Source organism: Pteropus vampyrus, unplaced genomic scaffold (assembly GCF_000151845.1).
Source record: "Pteropus vampyrus isolate Shadow unplaced genomic scaffold, Pvam_2.0 Scaffold37, whole genome shotgun sequence".
NCBI classification, from domain to species: Eukaryota; Metazoa; Chordata; class Mammalia; order Chiroptera; family Pteropodidae; genus Pteropus; species Pteropus vampyrus.
In genome coordinates, this window is record NW_011888818.1 from 6728394 (window position 1) to 6735842 (window position 7449).

The 7449-nt window shown below is 43.8% G+C and overlaps 1 pseudogene; it reads left to right on the forward strand.

Annotated features, from left to right (window-relative positions):
• Positions 1 to 399: 399 nt before the first annotated feature.
• On the forward strand, positions 400 to 5443 carry LOC111738352 (annotated as a pseudogene).
• Positions 5444 to 7449: the final 2006 nt, after the last annotated feature.

Sequence of the window (7449 nt, forward strand, 5' to 3'; positions counted from 1 at the left end):
ATCTGGAGAGGAACAGTTATAGGCCTAGAAAAAGATAGAAAGCTGGCTCCAGGGAATAAACACATTTCCACTTTTAGGAGCCCCTGCTACTTGAGGGCCAAGGCTACTCCCCAGCAGAGGCATTTTGGAGAATCATCCCTCTCCCCACGAAGGAGCGGACATAAGGTCTGCAAGTGGGATCTACCTCAGTTAGGAGAACTTACAGCCTCCTTTCATTTGGGGAGGAAGGCACAGAATTATTCAAAACATGAAGAATTTGATTTCTTGCTCCACTAATCCCTGGAGCTCTGTCAATTGGAGACAAAGCCTTGAGCTTCTGTTGACTGGATTTGGAGTGCGGTAATAATGGGCACACAATATAAGGAGGAAGTCATTCTCAGGTTCAAATGGGTTGCTTAAATGTGTGAGTGCCTCCTTAAATTTTGTGTCTTAGGCTCCACACCAGCCTCACTAATAGTTCCCACTCAGCCTTGACTAGCTTTTCCCCACCCTCCTCCCACTGCTGTACTCCAGGTAGCAGGCCAGAAGTCTCTGCTATGTTGCTGTGGTCTACTCAGCACCCTGGTCTGGGGCCCTGGTTCTGTCCTCATTCTGCTCCTCCTGTTTAGACTAAGTATGTGGTGGCTATGGCATAAGTCTCAACTTTGGGAGACCTCCAGCACTGCTCCACAGATATGACTGGGAAGATGGCAGTGGTGACTGAGGCCAAAAGTGGTGAGTGCTACCATCCTGTCACCTCACTAGGGACCTCAGCCCCCAATAGCTTTAACAGGGAGAGCAGGGGAGGAGGAACACCCACTGTCAGGACCCTTGTCCCTCCCGTTGCTCCTCGGCCCTCTAGTTACTTCCCAGATGAGCCTCTGAAGCTGTTTTCCAACAGGCATTGAGAAGGCAGTGTCCCAGGAGCTGATCCGCATGGGACCTGTGTGGTCCTTGCCTGCCGTAGCCATGAGTGTGGACAGCAAGCTCTGGCTGAGATCCAAGCAGCCTCAAAAAGCTTTCTGCTTGGTGAGGTGGACCTGAGCTCTATGGCCTCCCTCTGGACCTTTGCCTGGTGGCTCCTGTAGGAGTATTTTGAAATATGTCTACTAGTTAACAATGCTGCAGTCTTTGGTATGTGCCTTGACTCGCTTCCCCCAAACCTGCTTTGGGAGCTTCCTTTCTAGCTCAGGTACCTTAAAACAAGCATCCCTGAAGCGTAACCTGCACATCCTGCTGAAACACTCGAATTCACACAACCCTAAAGAACCTGCCTTAAGTTATAGCCTCAAACTTCATTGTCCTATCTTTGCACAGACATGCTCTTGTGGCATTTCTACTGAACCCCAATATATCCCCCAGACTTTGTCTCCCTCAAGGTCGTCCCTCCATCACCCACTCCCTGTGTTCTTATCTCCTCCCAGGAATCCCCAAGACATTAACCCCAAAGGCCTTGGATTTCACCTTTGCCACCAATTATATCGGGCCATTCTGCTTACAAATCTGCAAAGGAACTATGCCCATCTTCTGTGCCAACCTCACTTCTCCATTCTCCTGACATTTTCCTTGTTTACTGTCTCCCATGGTTATTTCCTTCCCCTTGGCACTCAACTGCTTGCTGAGCAATGACCCAGTGTGCTTTTGTTGTACGCAGCAGGGGAACCACCAGTCACAAGTCCGGATTAGGATGCTAGTAATGGAACCAGGTAGCCCAAGATACAACCAGCAAGGGGATATAAGATCCCACCTCTTCTTCTCCCAGCTCCAAGTTCCAGCCAGACCAGCAGTCAGTCATCCCAACACAAGCTCCTTGAGGGTGTCACTAGGTCACTAGGGACATAACCACCAAGAAGACTGACTTCCTGTTCTCAAAGAGCTCAGGAACTACCAGGGAGGTAGACAAAACCACCACTGCCTTGGGCCCAAGTCCTTTACTTTCTGATTTTTTAATTTTTTTCTGATTAAGGAAATTTGAGTTCTTCTCGGAGAAGGAAGGAAGTGGGTGACAGGCAAATTCTCCCTAACATTTTTTCCTGGTTTGTATAATAGTCTCTTTAAGAGAAAATTAATTTTTTGGTCAGGTAATACATGTCTAAAATACAAAATTGAAAGTGTACAAAAGGGTATGCAGTTAAAAAAAAATGTCTCCTCTCCTTGAAAATCAGCTGTCCAGTCTCCCCCTGGGAGGTAAGGTTGTCAGGGTCTCATGTACCTTTTCATGGTCAGTTAATTACATTACCCAAATGGAAAATGAACAAAGAGCAAGGCAAAACTCCATGCATTTGCGAGCATGTTTTTTTTCCTCTTCCCAAAAATTGTAACGTGTCTGCACCTTGCTTAGTAATAGTGTTTATATATATAAAGCATTTATTTGAGCAAAAATTACTTCAGCCTGGGATACGCCAATTTAGATAGCAACCTAAATTGTGTTCATAGTAATAGTTTCTTAACTGTTCCTTTCCTGTCTCCCCATATCTAATCTATTCTCCCTTCTGCCACTTCTAGAAATCGCCTTTTGCCATATCTCTTTCTTGCTTAAAATCTTTTGAAGGTACTCTGTCCTTTACAGGATAAACTCTAGGCCCCTTCTCTTTACTTACAAGACCCTCTGCAGTCTGAGAACCTCACCTTTTGCCCTTCCTTAACCCACACCCTCATCTCCAGCCAATCTGTAGCTCTTAGACTATGCTCTATGTTTCGCCCCGCTCTGGCTATGCTTTTACACATGCGATTCTCTCTACGTGGAATATCCCTTTCCACCCCCTGAGCCTGGCTAACTTTAGTTAACCTGCCAAGACTAAGCACAGATATCACCTGTGCTGTGGCTCCTGCCCTGACACCTCTGCCTCTCAGCCACTCCCAATTTACAGGGCTCCCTTTAACTCCTTGTACACATCTCTGTCCCCTGACATTGCTCTGTAAGGATCAGTCTCCAACTAGGCTGTGAGCTCCTTTGGTCTTTATGTCAATACATCTGCTAGTTTGGGGTCCATTGTCCTCTTTAAGAATAATTTTCTCTCTAGTAAATTTTTGCTAAATACTACCTGTTCAAATTTTCATTTGTGATTCTTAATTTCAATATAGGGTTCAAATAGTTTTAGCATTTTGAAAACAATACTGTAAATTCATATGTGAGAACTACTATTTTTCATAATTTATGTAATCTAGACTTTTTTTTTTTTTGTTCCTTTGGTAGATTTAAAAAAAACTCACCTTCCCAAGTATCTCTGCACACATTTTTCCCCCACCCAAACCTAGCACCCTATGTTCTCAGCACCTATCTTGGTGTCTGCTACAATCCAGGGCCTAATGAACATTTGTGGAACGAATAAGTGAATGAATGTATGAATATGTGAAAGACAACTCTCAGAGTTTGTAGCCTCTCCTTTCTTGCTCCTTGTCAGTGAGGTAAAATGTAAACAAGGATCAATTAAGTTAGCGCCAGCTGGCAAGTGGAAGGAAGGCAAGGCAAAACTCCAAATATTAAAATAAAAGAGGAAGGAGAGTATTAGGAACATAGCTAATGAAAATGAGGTCTCAGTTCATGTTAAGTTTTCCTGCACCTAGCCCAGGTGCCTAGGTGGGGACCCACTGACTCACTCCTGAAAGCCCTGGATGGGCCCTGCCCTCCTGGAGTCTCCTGGAGAAGCAGGGTGGCCAGTGAGCATGAGAGTTTACCCCAGGACTTGGATTGAAGGACTGTGGTCCTCTCTCTTCCCAGGGGTCCTGCAATGGGCAAGGTCAGCCTGGGTGGTGAATGTGTCTTCCTTTCGGCAAATATGTGGGTTCATTGATGAGGAACAGCTGATGGGGGCTGGCAGGCCTTTGGGCTTCAACCAGAACCATGATTGCTGCAAATTGCTTTTGACTTCATTCACTGGGGAGCTTGCCCGGAGACTTTAAGGGACAGGTAACTGCCTCCAACACCCTTTACTCCTCCACTACCACCTACACTTCACAACTTCTCTCAACATGCCCTGGCCATAAAGTACTCCCAATATCCCCCAAACCAGCTGTAAATCTTCTCCATTTACCATCCGTACACCCTATATTTCTTTCAACCCCATCTTCACATCTCCATTTCAACCTTTTACCACTCTCATCACTTGTAATATCCTTCTCCGCCCAGTATTTTCCAGTACCAACACCATGCATCATGTTCCTCCTAGAGTTCACTCAACACTTACAAATACTTATGTCCTCTTCATGGCTTGAGTACTACCTTTCATGAAAGTTACAGAGCACCGATGTCCCTAGTACCACTCCCATGTCTTTGGTCACCTCTGTCTAACAGACCTGATGGGATCCCTCCCTCATTGCACACTGCAGAACCACCCTTAATCTTTTCTTCCCAGCATCCTCCTTTCACTTCACTGTGTGCTATGCATCTGCCTCACCCTCTCAGGTGTGACTGTGAACTAACTCTGTGGACTCAGGTGTTGTATACACAGGGATCATGAAGCAATTTTCTTGGCTATTCCTCTTCCTCTTCAGGCTCACCAGTTTCTTCATTAAGGTAGGGAGGGAGCAACTGGCTCAGCCTGAAGAGGGTGGGACAGGGCCCTGTTTCTCATGTGTCCCTGACAGGCTGAAGCCTGCCCGGCCTGATGTCCCATTCTGCCACCAGCCCCCGCCCCCCCACCATGGCCCTTGTCTCCATAGGATTCTAACAAGGTGCAATCCCAGTCCTCTACCTGAGCTTGGCAAAGGAGGTGGATGGCATTTCTGGAAAATATTTTAACAGTTCCTGTGTGATAACTCTTCCCCCTAAGCTGCTCAGGATTTTCATGTGGCCCAACACTCTAGAATGCCTCAGTCTAACTAACAAACCTAGACAAGATGGACTAATTCTCTGTGACCCCTGCCCTAACTTGACACTTTCCCTGACTCTCAGCCCTTATTCTGATTATACTTTCTTGTTGGCCAGTTCCAGGGATCAATTACCTTGTCCATTTTCTCTTCCTGTTGCCTCAGTGGTATGAGAGCTCAGATTAGTCAGGGGACAGTGTCAGCTTCTACTTTATTGCCAATTCTCTAGTAGAATTATTCATCCTTTATGCATTAGGACTTCCAAACCTACCTAGTCCCAGGTTATGGTGACAGGGAGTGAAACTCCTTCCAGTCGGTATTAGGGTACCACTAAGAGGGCAAACTCGCATCTATACCTCTTCATTCCTAGATCTGTGTGTCCTGGCTTTGGGGAGGCAGTACCACATAGTGTCCTCTGGATTAAGGCATATACCACATCCTGTAGAACAGCACTCCAACTTCACCGGTACAGCAACTGAACCTGGCAGATAATCATTCCACCTTTCTATCAAACTAGCTGCTCCTGGTAATGAGTCAGGCAATGAGAGCAGGCAACTCTGGGAGTGAGAGCCCATTGCTTTCCTGGGGTTTTTGTTCATCTAGACCACTTTTGGATTTCACACACACAAAAATCCTGTTGGGATTGCTCTACATCCACTTGCGGGGACTGACAGTTTTATAATACTGAGTTCTCCTAATCATGAACAAGGTATACTCATATCTATTTAAACCTTGTTATCTTTACAAAAATTTGAAATAATTTTATCCAATAAGATCTTGCACAAATTTTACTATAGTTATTACAGGTACCTTACTTTTCATGCTATTATAAATGCTATTTTAAAATTTATATATTGATCATATACCAAGCAACTTTATTTAATTCTAAGAATAGTGTAGGCGCCAGGCCTGACTGGCCCAAGGTCTGGCTGTGATCCAGGCCCACAGCTAGGAATAGGACCCCAGACTTAGAAAATATGTAAACATATTTCAGTTTATTGTATCACACATGTGTGGCCGAATGCCACTTTTGTATTCTGCTATTTGAGGAGCCATGCAGTCCCCTGGAGAGCAGAAGGGGAGCACAAGAAAGGGGAGCAGGAGTAGTGCACATAAGACCGCATGCCTCGTGCAATAGACTGCCCTCCCCAATAGAACTGTACTTCCCAACAGACGTGCGCTCTGCACAATTAAGTTAGTGCCTAACATTTCGTCCTCATATCTGCCTCTTGTGCATTCTTCCAGCTGGGCGTCACACCATAGAACCTTCCCTTTTGGGTCAGCAATATCATCCAGCCCTGACACTTAGCAAGCAGCAGGATTGTTTTTCCATTTTTAAACTCTTTCTTGTTTTGAAAGTATAAAATCTATTTCTGTTCTTTAATGGTTCTTCTAAAAATTTTAATCTGCATATTTAACTTAACAGTATCTTTAATCAATATCTTTATTCTTCTTTCAAACAATACATAGATCTTGGAATTCTTTAACATTAAGCACTCCCTTTGAATTTATATGCTTTCGTAACCAAATATTTCAATGACATTGTTATTTCATTAATCTCATGAATCAGATATATTGTTGTCATTTTAAATAGTTGATATTTGTGTAGATTTACCCATATGTTTAATATTTTCTTTGCTCACTCTTCCTCGTGCCTCAGATTTTCCATCTGGGGTTATTTTCCTTCTATACAGAGTACCTCCTTTAGAAGTTTCTTTAATGAGGATTTGTGGTAGACAGAATTCTAAAATGGCTCCCAAGATTCCTACCCTCTTGTGTATACATTCTGTATGATCTCCTCCCCTTGAGTGTGAGCAGAGGTGGACTTTAACTCCTGTGATTATGTAATGTACCAGGAAAATGAGATTTTCCTGGTACATTACATAATTAAAGTTCGTTAAAGTTGTAATTAAAGTTCGTAATCAGCTGATTCTGTGTTAATCAAAGGGGGAGATTATTTTGGGTGGGCTTGACTTAATCAGGTGAGGCTTTTAAAAGGATCAGACCTTCCCAGAAGTCAGATTCTTCTGTTTACTGTGAAAAAACCAAAGTGCCACATTTTGGAGAGGGCTGCAAGAGGGCTATGTGGCCTCTAGAATGAAGGCTTCCGTTCTACAGCTCCAAGGAACTGAATTCTGCCAATAACCAGTGAGCTTGGAAGAGGACCTAGAGCCTAGTTGAGATCGCAACCCTTGAAGACACCTTGATTTCAGCCTGGTAAGGCCCTGATGTCCCAGAGGACCCAGCTAACCTGTACTTGAACTCCTGACCCACAGAAACTGAGAGACAATAAATGTGTGCTTTTAAGCCACGGAGCCTGTAGTAATTTGTTATGCAGCAATAAAAAACTAATATAGGCTCTAATGATAGTAAACTTCTTCAGTTTTATTTGTTTGAGTTTTTTTGTGTGTTTTTTTTTTGTTTAAACTGTACCTTCATTTTTGAGGAATCATTTTGCTGGCTAAGGAATTACAGGTTGGCAGTTATTTTGTTAATTTTTGAGTATTTCTTTGTCTTCTGGCTTTCATTGTTGCTCTTGAGAAATCAGATGTTAATCTAACGGTTACTTTGTAGAGAACCCGCCTTTTTTCTCTTGCTTCTTTTAAGATTTTATCTTTGTCATTGTTTTTCTACAGCTTCACTATTAATCCAGATGTGCAC